General features: G+C 42.0%; 2 protein-coding genes across 4 annotated transcripts in view; one reads left to right on the plus strand and one right to left on the minus strand.

Moving 5' to 3' along the window:
- Positions 1–19,044, minus strand: part of DOCK2 (dedicator of cytokinesis 2) — a 413,468-nt gene that overhangs the window by 171,736 nt on the left and 222,688 nt on the right. The gene's annotated exons all lie outside the window — the stretch shown is intronic.
- Positions 4,871–19,044, plus strand: part of INSYN2B (inhibitory synaptic factor family member 2B) — a 39,168-nt gene continuing 24,994 nt past the window's right edge. For both annotated transcript variants that reach the window (XM_042947083.1, XM_042947087.1), the window contains exon 1: positions 4,871–10,067. The gene's annotated coding sequence lies outside the window, so the exon portion shown is untranslated. The remainder of the gene's footprint in view (positions 10,068–19,044) is intronic.

Below are 19,044 nucleotides of genomic sequence, written 5' to 3' on the forward strand. Positions count from 1 at the left end.
AAATGAATATGTAGACATACTCTTTTCAGTAAAAATTACCTGGCTGCTATAGTTACCCCAAAGTGTTCTCACTTGTTTTCAAGTCTCAAGAGGGCAGAGGAGCTGAACTGTAGCAGCGGTGAGCACAGCCCACGTGAATGCTGTGAAAGTCCTGGGTGTACTTTTGCAGGCCATTTTGCTGGTCACCCCCTGGGGACTCTCTACCACAGCATATGACAGGGTGCATTTGTCCAAGCCCTGCTCAGACCTCCCTATTTCAGTATGATTCTGCGCCTGATGAGTGAGTTGTGCTACCTTCGAAGGAGTGGTGGCATTTCATTACTCTGTGACCTGCCACAGACAGTCAGCTCCCAACATGCTTTGGCCTGGGAAGCCTGAAGCTATTTATACTCAGAACCCAGTTTTAAATTATTCTTGCAGAAAAGAGAACCCAGAGGTTGTAAAGGGGCAGCTTTCAGATGTTTTTAGTTTGGCCCCCAAGTTATTTAAAAATTTTAAATCAGTTACCAACAATTAAAGGTTGGTATTTTTAACACCAAATCCACAAGTCTTTCACAAAATCATTGGTTCTAATAATAATGGACCTGGATATCATTTGACAATGAGGGTTGCAGGTGAGCAGTAACTGTCCCCTTGATGGTATATCTCTCCCTGCCAATTTTTTCCCCAGCCTGCTTCACTCACCTAAGTTGCTCTGAAAGCAAGTGGGTTTGCAACGCTCACTAAACACACTGTAGAAAATAATAATAATAATAATAATAATAATAATAATAATAATAATGGTATCTCATTTTACTGAATACTCTCCGGTGCCTCATATCGTTCTGGCCACAGCCCAGTGAGAGGGTTATGACTAGTATCTCCATTCTGTAAATGAGTAGCAGAGGTTCACTCAGAAAGTTTCAATAGCTTGCTCATGGTCACACAGCTGGAAAGTGGAAGAGCATGGATTCAAACGTAGGCCTCCCTGGTTCCAGAAGCCATTTCCTTCCCTATAACTGAACTGCTTTGTTTGGGGAGCAGTCACAAAGGTGCCCCTAGTCCTCTACGCAGACACTCCCATGTGGAGATGGATCTTTGTTAGGAGTGATTGGGGGTTAATTAATCCAAAATTATCTCCATAAAGTGTTGCTGAAGGGAATTCCAATGTGGCTAATATACTTAAGGCTTGATGAGCTGTGGCTACCCATGGTGTCTGTATCAGACTGTCACTGCCTGTTCAAATGATTGGGAGCTTTCGTAATTGACTGAGGAGCCCTCACGAGGGAAAGGCCTCCATGTGAGTGAGAAAGGATGAGCTGAGGGGGCTCCTGAAGTTGCCAGTCCTTCCCTCCCCACTGCCCCTACAGGTTCTACTCCTACCCATTGAGATCCTTTCCCCCAATGCCTGTTACAGAGAAGCTGCCTAGAAATGAGACCTAGAAGTGTATTTGAATGCATTGGTAGAAATCCCACACACAGGTAGCTGATATAGAGGGAATAAGTAGCTCTCCAGAAAATAAAACACATCTCAGCTACTTGGCAAGCTCAATGTAAAAAGCAGGAGGGACAACTTCCATTAAGCCTCAGAAGGAAAGCCCTCCTCAGAGCCAAACAAAACCACTTCCTGGGGCCCAGATCACCAGGCCTCCTGCCAAAGACTCCATCAGCACATCACTTTAACCCAAGAAACATACAAAGGATCCACTGCCCCAGAAAATGTGTTACCTTCCTCTCCCCTCAAACCCATGGGAAGCTTTTTACTGCTCTCAGAGTGGAACCCAAAGTCCCTGACCTATTTGATGTAGCACCCGTCGACCTTTTTCGAGACTTACCTCTGTTCTCATGCCTGCTCTGAGCACCTTCTACCCTCTGGTGCCTCCGAGAACCTGCTCCCTACTAGTCCCATACTCAGAGGTCTCTGTGTCTAGTGTTTCCCAAAGTGCTTTCTCTCCCCCATTGCCCCATTGGCTTCCACTCCCAAACCCTTCACCTAGTTAAGTCCTACTCATCTTACATGCTCACACTAAATGGCCCTTCCTTTGAAGAGATTCCCTTACTATATAGCCTTTCACACTCAAACTACCACAAAAATGTGTCAGGGATTCATGCCACTCCTGTGGACTCCTACAGCATATGACTTCCTCAGGGTGGGTGGTTATCACATTGCACTTAAATTAAACCTTTTCTCTTATGACTCTTTAGTACCTTATGAACTCTAGAGGAACATCTCAGCTCATAGCTGTATCCCCAGTACCCATCCCAGTTCCTGCAGATCAATGGTGCTTGGGAAGGATTTAAGGAAGAAATATATATGTGAACAGAAACAGCCCTTTATAGAAGGTTCTCCACTCTATAAAACACCCAGCACCACATTGGAAATCTTAGTTCCCAAATGGGCACCACAGAACCTCAGGAGCATGCCGCCTATACAGCCGCTAAGATTTGGTATTTCCTTCTTTTCTTAGCTCAGATCAAGGCCTTCTCTGCTATGGGCCTTCCATTCTATCTCACTTAAACACAGAAGCTAGGAGCATGAGCTCTGATAAAAATATCTGGTTCAAAGACCTGTTATACTATTTACTGCTATGGGAGATTAGCAAAGTCATTCAACTTCTCTGTGCCTCAACTTCCTAAAATGGGACTCAACTGCATAGCTGTGAGGATTAAATGAAATCACATTTACAATCTTTCAAACAGGGCCTGCTCCATAGTAAGTGCTCAGTGATATTGATTAATATCATGCCTCTTCTCTTCTATGAGACTTCTTAGAAATTTATTAGCTCCTTTGTGGGGGAGCTAACACATGCCTGGACTAACCTATTATTTCTCTCCTGTACTTTTCTTGGTCTTTTTAGTATTTCTAGCATTTCTCTCCAGTGTAGAAAGCTGGAGAACCAAACAGTTCACTTGATTGGGCATCTGAGTGGTCTTTCTCTTCCAAAGGGTGGTGCTTTAGGTGGGATGGGGGCACACGGTTTATGTTCCAAACATGAGAGTAGGAGAAGACATCACTACCTCCAGAGACATATGCTCCCACAAGTTGACCACCACATAGAAGAAGGAGGTGTGTTCCTTACCAAAAGATATAAGCAAACTTGGTAGTCACATCACAGCCCATGGCTGAGAGGGTCCAGAAAACCTCTTCAAGTCGCCCTGGAAAACCCCAGTTGAAGCCATAAATTTAACAGACTCAAAATGTTGTTTTCCAACTCAGGTCAACTCCAATCAAATTAATTTCCTCACTCTATATCATTTCCCACTCACCACCACCAATAACTAATCTATTACCAAATTTAACTGAAATAAGTTTTTAAATTTATCTAATTCACACCATCTTCATTATTACTACCTAGTCCAACTGCTTCCATTTCTCACTCGGATGACTTTAATAGTCACTTTGCTGTCACCCTGCTTACACTTTTGTCTTTGTCCAACCCATTTTTCTCAGGACAACCACACAAGTCATTTAAAAACACAAATGTGCTCATGTCCCCCCACCCCCACCCCGCATGTCTCCCTTTCTCTCCCTCTACCCCAAACACACACAACTTAAAACTCTTAACGTCATCTTCTCGTTTTCAGAATCAATCAAAAGACTTAACATGGCCTTCAGGACCAACATTATTGCTCCTGTCTGTTTCTTTAGGGCCACCTTTGGCCTGCTCCCTAGGCTCCAGCCCTAGTGGCCTTATTTAGTTGTTACAGAGGCCAAGCATCTCTTGCCTCAAGGCTGGTATGAATGGTACTCTTTTGCCTGAAACACTGTTTCCATGCCCATCTCTTGATAATCCCTAGGTAACGTCAATCATCCCTCCTGAACTTAAATGTCACCTCTTCAGAAAGTACTTCTCTTACGCCTTCTGGAAATCCAGTCTCCCTATTATTCTCTTATAGGACCTCATCTTTTTTTCTCAAAACACTTAGCATGGTTTATAATTACATATTCAAAATCAACTTATTTTATCATTCTAATTATTAAAGGCATGTATAACTGCTAATCAAAGCTTCTAATTGGTAACAGTGGACCAAGAAGACAACATTTTTGAGATAAATACAGCCCAAACATAGAAACCTGACATTTAAGTTTACCTCATAAATGTATACTTTACCTAAGCCTTGAAATGTTAAAAGTAGCTCCAGAAGATGTATTTGGCCTGCAGAATCCTTCCTGCCCTTCCTCCTGCCAGCCAGTCCTCTCCTGATATTTGCTACTTATCCTTGCCCTGCCACAATGACCAAGTTCAGATGGAAGGAACATTCATTTTCCTATCTAGATTAGGCACATCATCAAGTATGCCTCTTCTTCATGTACTTGAATTCCTATTCATCCTTAAAGGCATGGCTCAGGTGTCCCCTCCACTGGGAAGCATCTCTCCACTACAGCAACAGGTTAGGCACCCTGAAGGTGGCTTTTCACAGTACCTTGACCTTGTTTAGAGCTTGCCTCTTACCATACTGTCTGTAACGTGCCCATTTCATCCTTTAGACTTGAGAACTTAATGGTACTCCTGATGCCCAGCATGATGCTTGGCTCACAGGGCACATAGTGGGTGTTTGGTAGAAGTATACTGGACTTTGGTAGAGAAAGGAGAGAAGGAAGGCAGGGAGGGAGGAACAGAAGGAGACTGTGATTTCTAGGGCTGAAAAAAAAATGGACATTTTGTGAGAATCCCATGAACGTAGCTGAGAGAGAGGACATAAATTGAAAATCAATACCAATTAGTATATGATGAAGGAAGGGATGCCTGATAACATTAATTGGTGCTGTAAGAGTCCAAATTTTTTTTTCTAAGAAACCTGATACGGTCTCCCTCTCTCTCTGCCCCTCCCCCATTCATGCTCTGCCTCTCTCTGTCTCAAAAATAAATAAACGTTAAAAAAAAATTTAAAAAAAAAGAAACCTGATAAAAAAAGTATGGAATAAAAACTTAGAGTTAAAAAAAAAAAAAGCACAATATGAACATTAGGGAGACCCATTTGTTAAGCAGTCTTCATGCATCAACAGGGAGTGGAAAGGAACATCATGAGCCTCAGCTCTGACAGCAATAACTTCCTCAACAAAATGGGATATGCAGACAGGTCCATTCCAGGACACTAATATCAACCAAAAGCAATCTAAGCCAAGGGCCTTCCCATACTTGCTCCAATCTTGAGTCTCCAAGTGGCTCTTCACAGACCGGGACAAAAATTCATATGCTTCATTACAGATCTTTTGGTCCTGCTGTCCTCAGATCCACTTGGGGAGAGAAAGGCTGAAATGCCAAAGCTCATTATTGACACACACAGAGACTGCAATCATTGATTTTGGTACCGACTTGACATAATATTTCTATGTAGGGGATGGGCAGGATCTCCCTCCATGGTGCCATTACAGCTGCCTCTTCAGGGAGAAAGCTGGGAGTACTGGCCCTATTTACAGAGAGTGAAATAGGAGGCTCAAGGCAGGGTGCCAGGTACTCTCAGGATCCAAAGTCCTTGCTCTACCTAATGAGCCATACTCTGTGGGCATCCTTGAGGAAAGGGGAGGCCATCGTTCAGTTTGATTTAGTTAAGATCAACAGTCACTTTGTCATCATCATTCTGACTGATGACACTTATTGAGCTCTTACTATGCACCTGGCCCTATGTCTCATTATCTCTTTTAATCCACATATCAGCCATTTGAGATAGGTCCCATTTACTTGCCATTTTGCATTTTACATATTAGGAAGCCAGGGCTCAGAGAGTATACACCATTCATCTCAACCAGATTTAACCCCAGATCTGTCTCTATAGGCTGAGTTCTTAACCACTGACTGGGTGGTACTACTGAAACCACCATTCTACCACCTTTTATTTCTTCCCATTAGCCTCTGTGGTTGCTTAAATTTTCCATCTGGTCATCTGACTTGCTGCTTCATATAATTACAGGGATTGGCAAACATCTTGCCCACAACCTGTCTATGTAAATAAGGTTTATTGGAATACCACCATGCAAATTTACTTATGTATTATTATCTATGGGTGCTTTCATGCTACAGTGGCAGAGCTGAATAGTTGTAACAGAGACCACATGGCATTGAAAGCTGCAAATATTTACTATCATCTGGCCCTTGATAGAAATAGTTTGCCAACCCCTGATATGATGAAGCAACCACTATGCTAAAAGCTTAACTTTTATTTTCTCATTTAACTTATACTACAATTGTGTTTGTATGTATATGGCTGTGTGCGGAGAGGGTACTCAAATCAATCCTATTTTACAAATAAAGAAACTGAGTTGCAAAGAGCTCAGAAACTAGTAAATGATAGAGCCATAATTCAAACCCAGGCTTTCAGGCTCTAGAACCCATGCTCCTCACCATACACTACAGATTGTCTACTATGGGGCAAGCTCTCCATAGGAAGTGTTCAAATGATGCTGAGCAAAATATGGCACTGCCCAAAGGAGTCCTGCTGAGAAAGGAGAGGAAAGAAGCCCAGGTGATGAGTGCCCAGATGGAGGAGAGCTGGGGTGGAGCTGCGGGAGCCTGAGAGATGCACACTTGCTCATGCTGATTGCAAATGGGACACATAGAGGAGGTTGGCGGCCGGTAATGTAGTTACTTCTGACAAGGAGAATGTCTCCCCCAATCTACTGAAAATTACTTGGACAAACGATTTCCTAATTGTCTTTATCTTAAATAATAATTTTAAAAGATGAGTTGGTAGCCAGGCTACCCCTTGATGTCTAAGTGAGTAGCTCTATAGGGAATGGTTTTTGTTAGTTGTTAATCCATGTTCAAGGGAGATAAACTCATCTCTCTCTCTCTCTCTTTTTTTTCTTTGAAAGTCTGTTCCTATCCTACATAAACTTGGAGAATATGAAAGTGGCCTGGGATTCAGGAGTCATCTCTCTACTCCCTGACAGTGCAGTGAGCCTTCTCACATGGCCCTGAAGGTGGCCAGCTAGACAACATTTGCATGGAGAGGGACCTCATGGGCCACTTCACTGCACTGTTGGATTACTTGAGTTTGGTGACTTTATGACTTTAGCTGAAACTCAGTTTGCATTCTTGAGGTATCCCACCAAGGAGTTCTGGTTCTATTTTCAGAAACATCACAGAACAGTGCTACTCCCCACTTGGCAAAGTCTTCAAAGGGAACATCATGTTTCCCCCAACCATTTCTCTTTTTTTGGATTAAAGAGCTCACATCCCTTCAACCATTTTTACTGTGATGCCATTCAAATCTCATCAGAATTCCCTTTTCTCTTGGAGTTTAGGCCTGAAATTTTAGATTTGCAAAAATTTCATATGCTCCTGCATAAGAGGAGGCTGCTTCTCTCCAGGCTAGGTGGCGGTGGGGCAGGGGGTGAGAAGACTTGGCTGAGTGCACATGGCTAAGAGTGAGGAGCTCCTGAACCTTCAAGAAAGGGGTACATGCACCCAACTCAGTGCCTTTCTCCATTTTCTACCCTGGAGGTTGAGAAAGGGGCTGGGCTGAGTGTAGCCTGGGCTGCTGCCAAAAGGTGATGCCTGGCTCTCTTGTTATAAGTTTTTCTTACAGCTGAAGTCTCTAGTGATGAAATTATGTACTTCCCAGCACTAAGTAATGATAATGACATGTCTCATTGGGTTTCTCTTTTTGCTATGGCTTACTAGGAAGCTCACACTAAAGTTATGCTTGAATTTTCTCCTCTTTCCTTGTTTTATTTTTGGCCTCTTATTTCCTTTCAATTACTGTTGCTTTCAGTTTTACTGTATCTACTTTTTATGTAAACTATCTCATACATACACTTCTATTTTATCAATCAATTCTCCCGCCCACTATGTGCAGCAGCTTTGTTGGTTCTCACACTTTGATAATAATGATGATGATGATGCCAATAGTAATGATATTAGTAATGATAAAAGAAGCCAACGTTTATTAAGTGCCTGTGGCCTGGCAGGCATTTTCTGAATGCTTTAAAAGTGTGATTTCATTGAAACCTTATGGTCATCCTATGAAGTAATATTTATCAGCCACATATTATAGATGGGGAAACCGAAGCATAGAGAGGTTAAGTAAATTTACCCTACATTATAGATTCAGAAAATAGCAGAGACAGTTTGAAACCTAGACAGTCCATCTTCAAAATGTATTTCCTTGTCCAGTGTGCAACACTAACTAAATTATCAGGCCACTTCAAGCCATTGCATATCAACTCTAGGCCCAGAAGGTTTTGGATCTCATCCTAGGGAGTACTGATGAGGGCTTTGAGGCATTGCTCACCATTGCCCCCAGCAACAGTGGTTGCTGGCTCCTTCACTGTCTCATGCTCTGGGTACTTCTTCCAATCCTGTGCCCCTGTCCAGCAAGCCAGACTCAAACACAGGACTGGGATACAGAGAGGCAGCCCCAGGCATGGGCCCAGCTGGGATCATGGAGGGTGGCCAGGCCCTGGCTTGAGAACCATATCATTTGTATAAAGGTCCATGTCCAGGCAAGACAAGGGCGAGGTGGGACAATCAGGGAATGATACACAGGCCAAAAAATAGGAACGAAGGAAGATAGAAAGCCAAGAGGTCCTCTGGCTGATCCTTACTATACCTATTATGTGCCAGATACTTAATTACATAAGCCAGTTATTCTTCTCATTCTGAAAGAAGGAAACTGAGCTCACAGAGATTAGGTGACTTGTTCTAGGTCATTCAGCAGTATAGGTATAAGCATGGAAATAACTCTTTGTAGGAAAAAAGTCTCACCATATTAGTTAAGTATTTCATTCTAGGAGATGGGAAGTCCCCCCTACTCCTAGGGGCTGTGGTTAGAGTTGGGGATGTGGAGGGAAGGCAATACCCCCAGTGGCTAGAGTCTGAGGAATGCATGGGGGCACTAGGGGAGATCCAGCATGAGAGGAGGCTGCTTCTCTCCAGGCTAGGTGGCGGTGGGGCAGGGGGTGAGAAGACTTGGCTGAGTGCACATGGATAAGAGTGAGGAGCCCCTAAACCTTCAAGAAAGAGGTGCATGCACCCAGCTCAGTGCTTTCTCCATTTTCTACCCTGGAGGATGAGAAAGGGGCTGGGCTAGGTATAGGCTGGGCTGCTGCCAAAAGGTGATGCCTGGCTCTCTGTCCATATATCCTTACCCTTGCAAGGAAGGGAGGGAAAGAAAAGGGAAAGAAAGGAAGAGAAGGAAAGAAGGAGGAGGAGAGAAGATACTTAAACATGAGCTTCTATGCTTTTGTGAGGTATATCATAGGAAATCTTTGTTCTTAGGCAAACACCGTGGGCCTGTCAAGTGAAAGGGAATGAAAGGTGTCCTCACTGGCCTGTGATTTGCATGGGAGGCAGACGGGGCTTCACAACTAGCACTGGCAGGGAGCATATAAGAGAGCCAGAAAAGGACACTGGCTTCAGCAATAGTCTGAGATCCCTGTAATAGAGGACCAGGAAGGAGTCAGAAGGAAATGGACCACAAAAAGCCACAGAAAACTTCTTGGTTCCTTGGGGGACAAACAAACAAACAGCTTGACAAATAACAACAACAAAATGAGAGGAGACATTTAAAGCATTTTCTCTTTTTTAAACTTCATTTTTATTAATTCTACCCTTAATATTACTGGAGATTTGCCACAACCCCCAGCAAGGACTTTCACCTCCTAGAATTTTGTGCTATCTCTATGTGACCTGAAGCCCAATGCATAATGGTAGTCATGGTAAAAATAAGAACAGTTGTGTCCACTTGTTGGGATGAGCACTGGGTATTGTATGTAAGCCAATTCGACAATAAGTTATATTTTAAAAAAAAGAACAGTGGTGTCCATTGTTTATTCAGTGCCTACTATGTGCCACACATGATACTGGCTGGGCACACCATTTGCTCATCTCAGAAATGAAGGGTGGGCTCTTTAATAGCTCTGGAGTCCTCTGTTTCTGCAACTGCTGGCTGCCACTGAGCTCGCAGTTTATCTGTGATTAGATCAGACCATAAAGTAACCCCCCCTTCCCTTCTCCTTGTTAAAATTCTGCAGTGTGGGCAGGGATCCAGAAATGGAAAAGCCTTCATTGCAGTTGCCTGCCAATGTGTTGCAGTACCACAGTGGATGGAGCACTGCAGAGTCCAGGGCTTGACAACTGTCCCTGGTAGGTGTGTGGTGTGTGTGTATGTCAGGGGGTGGGGATCCCTTGCAAGCTCAGGCTATAGGCTCTTCTGCTGGCTCCCACCCAAGGCACCTCTGGTGGGCTCTCAATTTCTTCCAGGCCCCAGGGAAGCTCCCTGATCTAATAAAGATTTGAGGTCCTTGGGTTCTGCCAGACCACACTCATCTTGGGCAAATCCTTCTTCCGCCTCCCACAATTTCCTCATCTTCAAAATGGAAGTGATAATGCTTGGTCTTGGCAGGAATTATTGTGAGGCCAAAATTGGCTGGTAAATCTGAAAACACTTGGAAAACATTAACATTGCTAGTAAAAAGTGGAGGGGTCACTGGAGCCATTCTTATTTTAGTGTAAGTACACGCATGTTAATCAACCAAATATGTTGGATTGGTTTACACAGAAACATAAATCTCTTTGGAATGGGAAGACTTTTCCAATTTATTCCTAACAGCTGTAGATAATCTATAGGATGAAGTTACCAAGTGTAACTTAGACTAAATAACAGCGAAACAGAGTTCCCAGGTGCCACAAAACCAAAGAAGGTGGTACTAATGGGGGAGGAGTTTCCTGCCTGCTTCTACTGCCACTGGATCCCACTCCCATGCTAAAACAGGAAGTGTCGATGTCTCAACATTGGAAAAGAACCTAGAAATGACCCAAGCCAACTCTACCCTATGAATGAGTCTGTTTATACGAATGCAAATCACTGGTCTATTTGTTGGCTTTTCTGGACTTGAGCTGATGGAGAAGGGGGTGAGACATAACCACTGAACCTTGCACCCCTCACTCCCATCTGACACATAGTTATTTGTCTAATGATAAATCCAAAAGGGTCCAGATTCTTCCATATGTCTGAGGAGGCAGGTTTCCCAGTGTCTGGTCCCAAGAAGAGTAAATAAAATTATTTAAAGGTAAAAGACTACAACCTAAAAAGTGTCAAGAAAATGTTCCCAGTGATGCAGAGAAAAGAACTGTAGTGAGAGATATCAGAAAAATCTTCTGGAAATGCTGACTAAAATATAGAGGTATATTGGGCTATTGCTCTTTCCTCTATGAGAAAAAGCTGGACAAAATGGCCATAACTTGCATCTGATGGTAGTAAAACTTTTACCCTAGAGAAGGCAGGCTGGAGGTGACCTTTCAGAAGTAGCAGCAGAAGGATCCAGTGCCTCTAGCCATGAGGACATGTGGACCAAACAACTATCCTAGTAAGGGCAGGTACCCTAAGGTTTGTAGGAGAGGCAATTCCAAGAGATACGGAGTTCCTACCCTTAACACTGAACAGCCAAATGAATGAGTCACTGACCCACGAGAACTTATTAAAGATGCAGGAGAGAAGAAGGCAAGAGAAAGGGATAATGAGGAAGAGAAGAAAAGGAGAAAGGGACAAGGATAAGGAAGGAGAAATGTGATGCAGAAGGGGGCAAGAAAGGTGGCAGGGCAAAGAGGATTAGGGGAGAAGATGGGGAGAGAAATCAGGAGAGAAGGGCAAGAGTAAACAAAAGAGGAGACACAGGGAAGGCAGGAGAAGGGAATAAAAGGAGAGAGGAGAAGGAACAGAGGGGAAAGGTTTCTGCTGGATTTGTAACATTTTCTTTTGAAACTAGGCTGTGTTTTTTGTTTATATTCATTACACTCTCCTCCATGCTGTTTTGCATGCCTGAAACATTTTCTAATTTTTTTAAAAAAAGGAATAGCAGGGAGAAGAAAGAGACTAAGAATGAAGAGGATGTAGAGGGAGATGGCAAGACTATCTTCCCAGCTTTCTTTGACAAATGTAATCAGAGGGTTGGGGTTTGGAACCAAATAATAGCATTGGTGGCTTCCTCATCCACGTGAAAGGTCTTTGGGAGCATGAAGCTGGTTTTGTCCACTAGGTCCAGTTCCAAGTAAGGCACCTGAACCTGAGCCAGATGGAAGTCATGATCCTTCCACCATCCTCACTGCTGCATTAGAGAACAGAGCTCCAGAATGGCATCCAGTTCCACTTCTGCCTTCAAGTTAGTATATCACCTGAACAGCTCAACACATGTTCCCTGAGCTCCTGCTCTGTGTCAGGAGTCATAGTGGGGGCTGGGATACAAACCCTTTCTTTTTGAAGAGTTTATGGGTAGAGGAGAACTTCTCAGAGCCTCAGTTTCCCCATCTGCAGAATGAAGGGGTTTGACTCAGTGGTTTTCAACTTGGGTTTGTTTGGAGCCCTAGGATTCCAGGGTGTGGCTCAGAGTGACTGGGGGTGCACTGCATCCCCCCTTTTCTAGAACTTTATTCTTTATTTTAAAACTTTCTAGCTTTATTCTGTCTCAGATATTGGGATTGGACTTAAGCTTGAATTCAGAAATATTATTTCACTTCCAAAGAAGATATGAAAGCCATTGAATGAGATACTCCCCAAGGTCTAAAGTTTTAAAGCTCTCTGTTCTGTTTCTAAGGTTGTATGAGTCCTTAAAGACTCTAATGATAAGAATTCATTTGGTCATTCACCTAATAAATGCTTATTGAGGTTCTCAATAAATTGGGACAATCAACAAATAAATAAACAATCTAATAAAACAGGGTAGTGGCCACAGAGGACATGGAGGATGGAGAAGAGATTAGGGAGGGCCTCTTGGGACATTCTTGGAGCTGAGGCTACATCAGTGCAAGTTCAGCCTTGGAAAGATCTGGGAGAAGGGCAATCTAGACGAAATGAACAGCCAGTGCAAAGACCAGATGACAAAAATGAATCCAGCATGTCCAGGACTGGAGGATCCAGGTCATAGACAGCAAAGGTGAAAGTGGTATGACATAAGATGGAATGAGGAACATAGGCGAGGCAAGATGCTGTAGGTTCTTGCAGATTTTGTAAAGAGTTGGGACCTTACTTTAAATGCAGTAAGATATCTTTGGGGAGTTTCAAAGAGAGCTCTGATGTGATCTGATTAAACTTTATAAAGATCACTCTGGCTGCTGTGTGGTGGATAGATGGTAAAGGGGGCAAAATGGAGACCTTTCTTTGTTGGTATGGATGATAGATGGTGGAGACATGAGAATAAGTAGTAGAAATTGTGAGAAAAGGTCAAACGTGGCACATTGAAAAATGAGAAAAAGATTTCGTGATCGCTACATATCCAATACCTTTCTAGACTCCAAATATATGAGTTTTGATCTTAACCTCACCTTTTGGTGTCTAATTTTGCCCAAGTACACCTATGCTTAGTAATTCCAGAAGGCAAAAATAAAGCCAATTCCCTTTAACTTCTTGACCATTTGTGGGAAAGTGTAGATTCAAATAGGTCCCAAAATGTACCAACTCTCTGTTCCTTATTGAGAAGGCTGCTGGGGCAGTTCTCAATTGGAAAGACAAAGACTTGGGCCACAAACATTAATTCTTTAATTTCAGATAGGTATGCAGTAATGCACACCAACAGATCTGACCAAGCAGTTAACTGAATGTAAATGGAAGGGAATCTAAACTTTGATGTGAAGAACCACAAGATCTAGTGGTAAGTGATCAATAATTATTTTTGAAGTGTCTCCCAAAAAACTCAGCACTATGCCTCATACTTTGAAGAATATAAAAGGAATATGAGACATATTCCTTCCTTTTACAAATGTATCCTTCAGCTGGCAGAAAATGACCAATGCATAAAATAGACATCTGGCAGTCCAAATGGAGTGGGGGGTAGGGGGGGGACTGGTGCTCTCCACCAGATCCAAGCTGACATCAAGGGAGCTTGGGTTCCAGCTCCACCTCTGTGTCTTAGGACAAGTAATTATGTTGGAAGTGATTCCTCTTCTTTAAAACAGGGGTGATGTTTCCCAACCTTCCTAGTAGGGATTACATGGAATTTGAAAATGCTTCTACGTGGTAAAGTATGGTATAAATAGTAAGGGTTATTATTACTGACTCTAAGTACGGAAGGAGAAGGGAGATGGCAATGTATCAGCAAATAGAGCCTTTTCTGAAAAACAAAAATCTAATCAAGCCTCCCTTGCTCAAAACCCATCAGTGACTCCCCATTACCTAAAGCAGGAGGTGGCAAACCTCAGGCCAAATCTGCTCCATTGCCTATATTATAAATTAAGTTTTACTGGAATACAGTCACAGTCATGTCTGTGACTGCTTTCCTGCCATAACAGCAGAGTTAAACAGGTGCAACAGAGATCGTATGGCTAGGAAAGCTGAAAGTATTTACTATCTGACCCTTTAGAGCCAGAGAGAGAGAGAGAGAGAGAGAGAGAGAGAGAGAGAGAGAGAGAAACTGCTGACTCCTGGCCTAGAGGATAAAGTCCAACCCTATTTAAAATGTAAAGTCTCCTGGTACTTGAAGCAGGATTTGAATATATAAAATGAACCAAATACCTTCCTCCAAGTCATCCCCAACTCTGTACAACATTTTGTACCACTTCCAAGAGATTCATTCCATGTGAGGAGGCATTATCAGCTACCTCCTTAGTGCTACAATGGGGATCAAGAATTACTCTTTTTTGTAAACTCCACAATGTTTATCACAGTGCCCAAGTTATAATGTGTTCTCAATAAAGCTTAACCAAATTCAATCTGAGTCGTAAATACAGCAAATATAGTACACTGAAGGACAGACATTTCATTTGCCCCAGAGACCTACTGATGATACATCATTGATAATTTATCATTAAAAGCAAAAGCAATTGGGAAGTGAATTAATTAATTTTCTCTTAATTAATTAGTTGCACAAGTATTTATTCCAAGACAACTATTCCATGCCATAGAAGCTAAGGCAAATTAGGTAATATGGATTATATTCATTGCTTTGACAAGAAGTAAACACCAGTTCTGTGTCAAGCTGGAGGTAAGGGCCAGGGGTTGAAAGTGACTATGACCACCTTCTGTTTTCAAGGAGCCTGTAGTCTAATTGAGGAGGCTGAAGGTCAGCAGATAATCATGGCACAGGGAGACAAGTGTAATGCCAAAGTGGTAGAGAAAGCAGGGAGATGCAGGGAAATGGACAAGATTCCTGGGAATGCTGTATTGTACATTTCCTCCTCTATATTTACCTACAGTTTATTTCCCCAAGGAAAAGTAAGTGAGCCAAGGCCCAGTCACCAGTATCCCATGGTCTCCAGTTGAAAGCTATCTGATGAGCGCACATTGACTGTGCTATTTAATATAGATAATCTTATTTAATCCTCACAACAACTCTGATTTTATGAAGGCCAAGTCACTTGTTCCAGGTCAACAGTCAGGAAATGGAAGATTCTACCCCCAGTCAATCATCATCACTTAACCCTTTACTGTATAGCTTAATTACATGTCAGAGAAGAGGACTAGGAGTCTATTCTAGAGAAAGGTTTCTAACCTACAGATATTGTACTAAATGTTTCTATTCCTACTAAATGGACACTTATTTCATGAGGACTATCAAAAGTGGACCAAAGGCATGGCTGGAACATAAATAGTCAGTGTGTGTTCAATAAGTCAATAATCAAGGGAGGAAGAAATAAAGTGTTGCAGAGATCAGCAATAACTCCCAATCACTGGGCGTGCAACAGACTACTGCAATATCTCTAGGGAACCATTCTGGACTCTGGACAAGATATTAATTAAGCCCTAAATACCAAGGCTAGGGAACTCCCTATCACTTAGTAGCCAGCTAGGAGCCTGTGAAGACCTGAGGCCTACAGGCCTCCTTTTAACGAGGTGTTTTAACGAGGTGTACTCACCAGGACATCTGTGCAAAGGTCATGATGGGAATTGGGAGCAGAAGAATTGAATATAAACAAGCAATTTTTTAAAAGTGGAAATTTTTATATTTACTAAGCTTCCTAGGTTATGTCTAGGACACAACGATTTCCACATTAACTTAATTATTCAAATTGCCATTTTCAACTTTTCATTCCAAATGTAGTATAAAACCAATAAATATATGGAAAAATGCCCAATCTTAAATTCCATAATGTGGATAATGATATATAATTCTTTCCCATTTTATTGGCAGGGATTGGCAAACTATGCCCTTAAAAAAAAATCATCAGACTGACCAAACACAGCAACAAAGAGACTCTGGTAAAAGTCCTTTTCATGCAGTAAGGGTGGAATTGCATAGTAGAACTTTCTGGAAGGAAAAGGGGTAATATCAATAAAATGTAAAATCTATGAGTACTTAGACCCACTAATTCTTGTTCTAGAATTTGTTCTAAGGAAATCATGTTCCAAGATTCACATACTTAAAAAATTTTATTTACAGCATTAATAAAACCAACTATTTAGAAACAACCTAAATATTCACACACACAAAAATACTATTTAAATAGATCATAGTATAACCAGACAATAGGACAACAGAGTCCTATTAGCCTACCTAAAAGAATGGTGTGAATCTATATGCTTTAATGTGGAACTTCCTCCATGCTGTTTGGTTAAAAAAAAAAAAAAAAAAAAAAAAAAAAAAAAAAAAAAAAAGGCTTCCTGTAAACCTGCAAGTGTATGCAGTATGCGTGCAATGAATATGCAGATGGTACCAGCAAGATGCACAGAATGAACTTTACCAAATCCGTGATGCCTAGTGGCTCTTTCTGGATGGTGAGATTTTAGGTGATTTTTTGGCCTTCCTTTTTTTTTTTTTTATTATATACATTATTTGAAGTTTTACAATGAACATGTAATACCTTTAAAAATGGAAAACCAACTGTTTTTAAATATCAAAAGAAAGGGTACATAAATTTCCTGTAGAAAAAGCAGGGCTAGGGACACCTGGGTGGCTCAGTTGGTTAAGCCTCTGACTCTTATTTTCCGCTCAGGTCATGATTTCACATTTTGTGGGTTCGAGCTCTGTGGATGTGGGCTCTGTACTGACAGCTGTGGAGCCTGCTTGGGATTATCTCTCTCCTTCTCTCTCTGCCTCTCCCCTCTCCCCCAATTGCTCTCTCTCTCTCAAATAAATAAACACTTAAAAAAGAAAAGAAAAGAAAAGAAAAGAAAAGAAAAGAAAAGGAAAGAAAAGAAAAGAAAAAAAAGAAAAGAAAAAAAAAGAAAAGAAAAAAAAGAAAAGAAAAGAAAAAGCAGGGCTAAACTAGAATAATGGCTGACTTTTAGAAGGAAAATATAGAGGAAAATGAAACCTGTCTGACAGCCTTACACAAGAAGCTTAGTCCTTCCCCAGTCCTGGAGAAGGCAGGAAGGACCAGTGGTTAGGAGCCTGTGTTCCAGGATCAGTCCTTGGGTTCAAATGTCAGTTCCATCATTTACCAGGTGAGCGACATAGCAAATCACTTAACCTCATGTGCATCAGTGTCCTCATTTATAAAATTAGGGACACATAGCATTTGCCTCTAAGATTGTTGTGAGGATTAAGGACTACAGTAAATGAAAAACACTTATACAATGCCTGTCACATAATCAATGTTCACTAAACATTAGCTCTTATGAAAACCAGCTTCAGCCAATTGTAGCCTAAGTGAGTTAAGTTACCCAGAATGAAGAGCTAATGAATAGTTAAGGAGAGGAAGAAGACACTGGACAATCAGGCAAAGAAATCCACAAAAGTAGACATACAAATATCTAGACTCCGCAGCACAAACATTAAAGGTATGGGCTGTGCAGTTTCAGGCAGGTGACTTAACCTCACAAGTCTTAATTGCTCATTCTGCAGAATGGGGATCACATACAGAAGGCCATTTTAAGGATTAAATGTCAAGTGCTAACATAGTGCTTGGCTATAATAAGTTTTTAATACATATTTGCTATGATTAATAATTATTATTGGGACATATGGGTGGCTCAGTCGGTTAAACGTCAAGCTTCAGCTCAGGTCATGATCTCGCAGTTCATGAGTTTAAGCCCCACAGCGGGCTCTGTGTTGACAGGTCAGAGCCTGGAGCCTGCTTTGAATTCTGTGTCTCCCTTTCTCTCCACCCATTCCCTGCTCTGTCTCTCTCTCTCAAAAATAAACAAACATTAAAAAAAATTGTAATAATTATGATCAACTATGAGATTAAATAGTGAGCTCCCTGTCATTATAGGTAACCAGGTAGGCTTACTTGCTGCATGCAAGGATGATGCAGAGAGGACTTAGTCATGGAATAAAGGGATGGACTACTGAATTTTTCCAGACCTAAAAATTCTGCAGTCATTGAAACATGAAACTGATTACAAAAGTGGAGTTGTTTGGGACTGTCATACTGAGTGAGGTGGGAACCCATCACCAGCAGGGCTATCTTCCCAGAGAGTAGTGTGGTGTTGCAGCTCCCAGAAGCCAGCCCTGCTTTTCAGATAGGCAAGGTAAGTGTGAGGTAATTCCCCCAAACACTGTCCATTCTCTGTCCCAAGAGTGGTTCTACCTGCTCTGAAAAAGCTGTGGATAGTGGTTCTGGCACTCACAACAAGGAAACCTGGCTGCAGATGAAGAGGACAGTATTCATAGCAACAGCTAACCCATACTGACCGCTTACTGTAGGCCTAGCTTTGTCCTGAGAGATTTGCATAAATGTCTCATTGACTTCTCTCATCAAACTCCTGCATCTGTGTCTATGCTGTGAGCATCACCTGCATTTTAACAGATGAAAAAAAAAAAAAAAATGAGGCTCAGACAGGATAAGTATTACCCCAAACCCTTTAGCCAGGAAGGGACAGGGGTTTTAACTCAGGTCTAAGGTATATTCAGAATGTGAAGAGTCATTGTAGGGCCTCAGGCCAACTCATTAGCATTACAGATGGATCCTATTCCCTTTCAGATCTGCCACTCATTGGCTCCAGCCCCACAGGCTTAGTTGGTCTTTCTCAAGGTAGTTGGGAGGCTGGAAAGCCAAAATTGCCATGGGCATTATCTAATAATTCTTGACTGGACACCACAGACAGAATACTCAATCAAAGATACCCAAATACTTAGCACATTTATTTTCCTTTAAAATCCTTTAGTCAACCCAGGCAACATTCAAATTTGTCTCATCCCAGTGCTGTGGGATCCACTGGACTTAGAGAAAACAGATTTTCTTTGCCATG

Source organism: Panthera leo, chromosome A1 (assembly GCF_018350215.1).
Source record: "Panthera leo isolate Ple1 chromosome A1, P.leo_Ple1_pat1.1, whole genome shotgun sequence".
NCBI classification, from domain to species: domain Eukaryota; kingdom Metazoa; phylum Chordata; class Mammalia; order Carnivora; family Felidae; genus Panthera; species Panthera leo.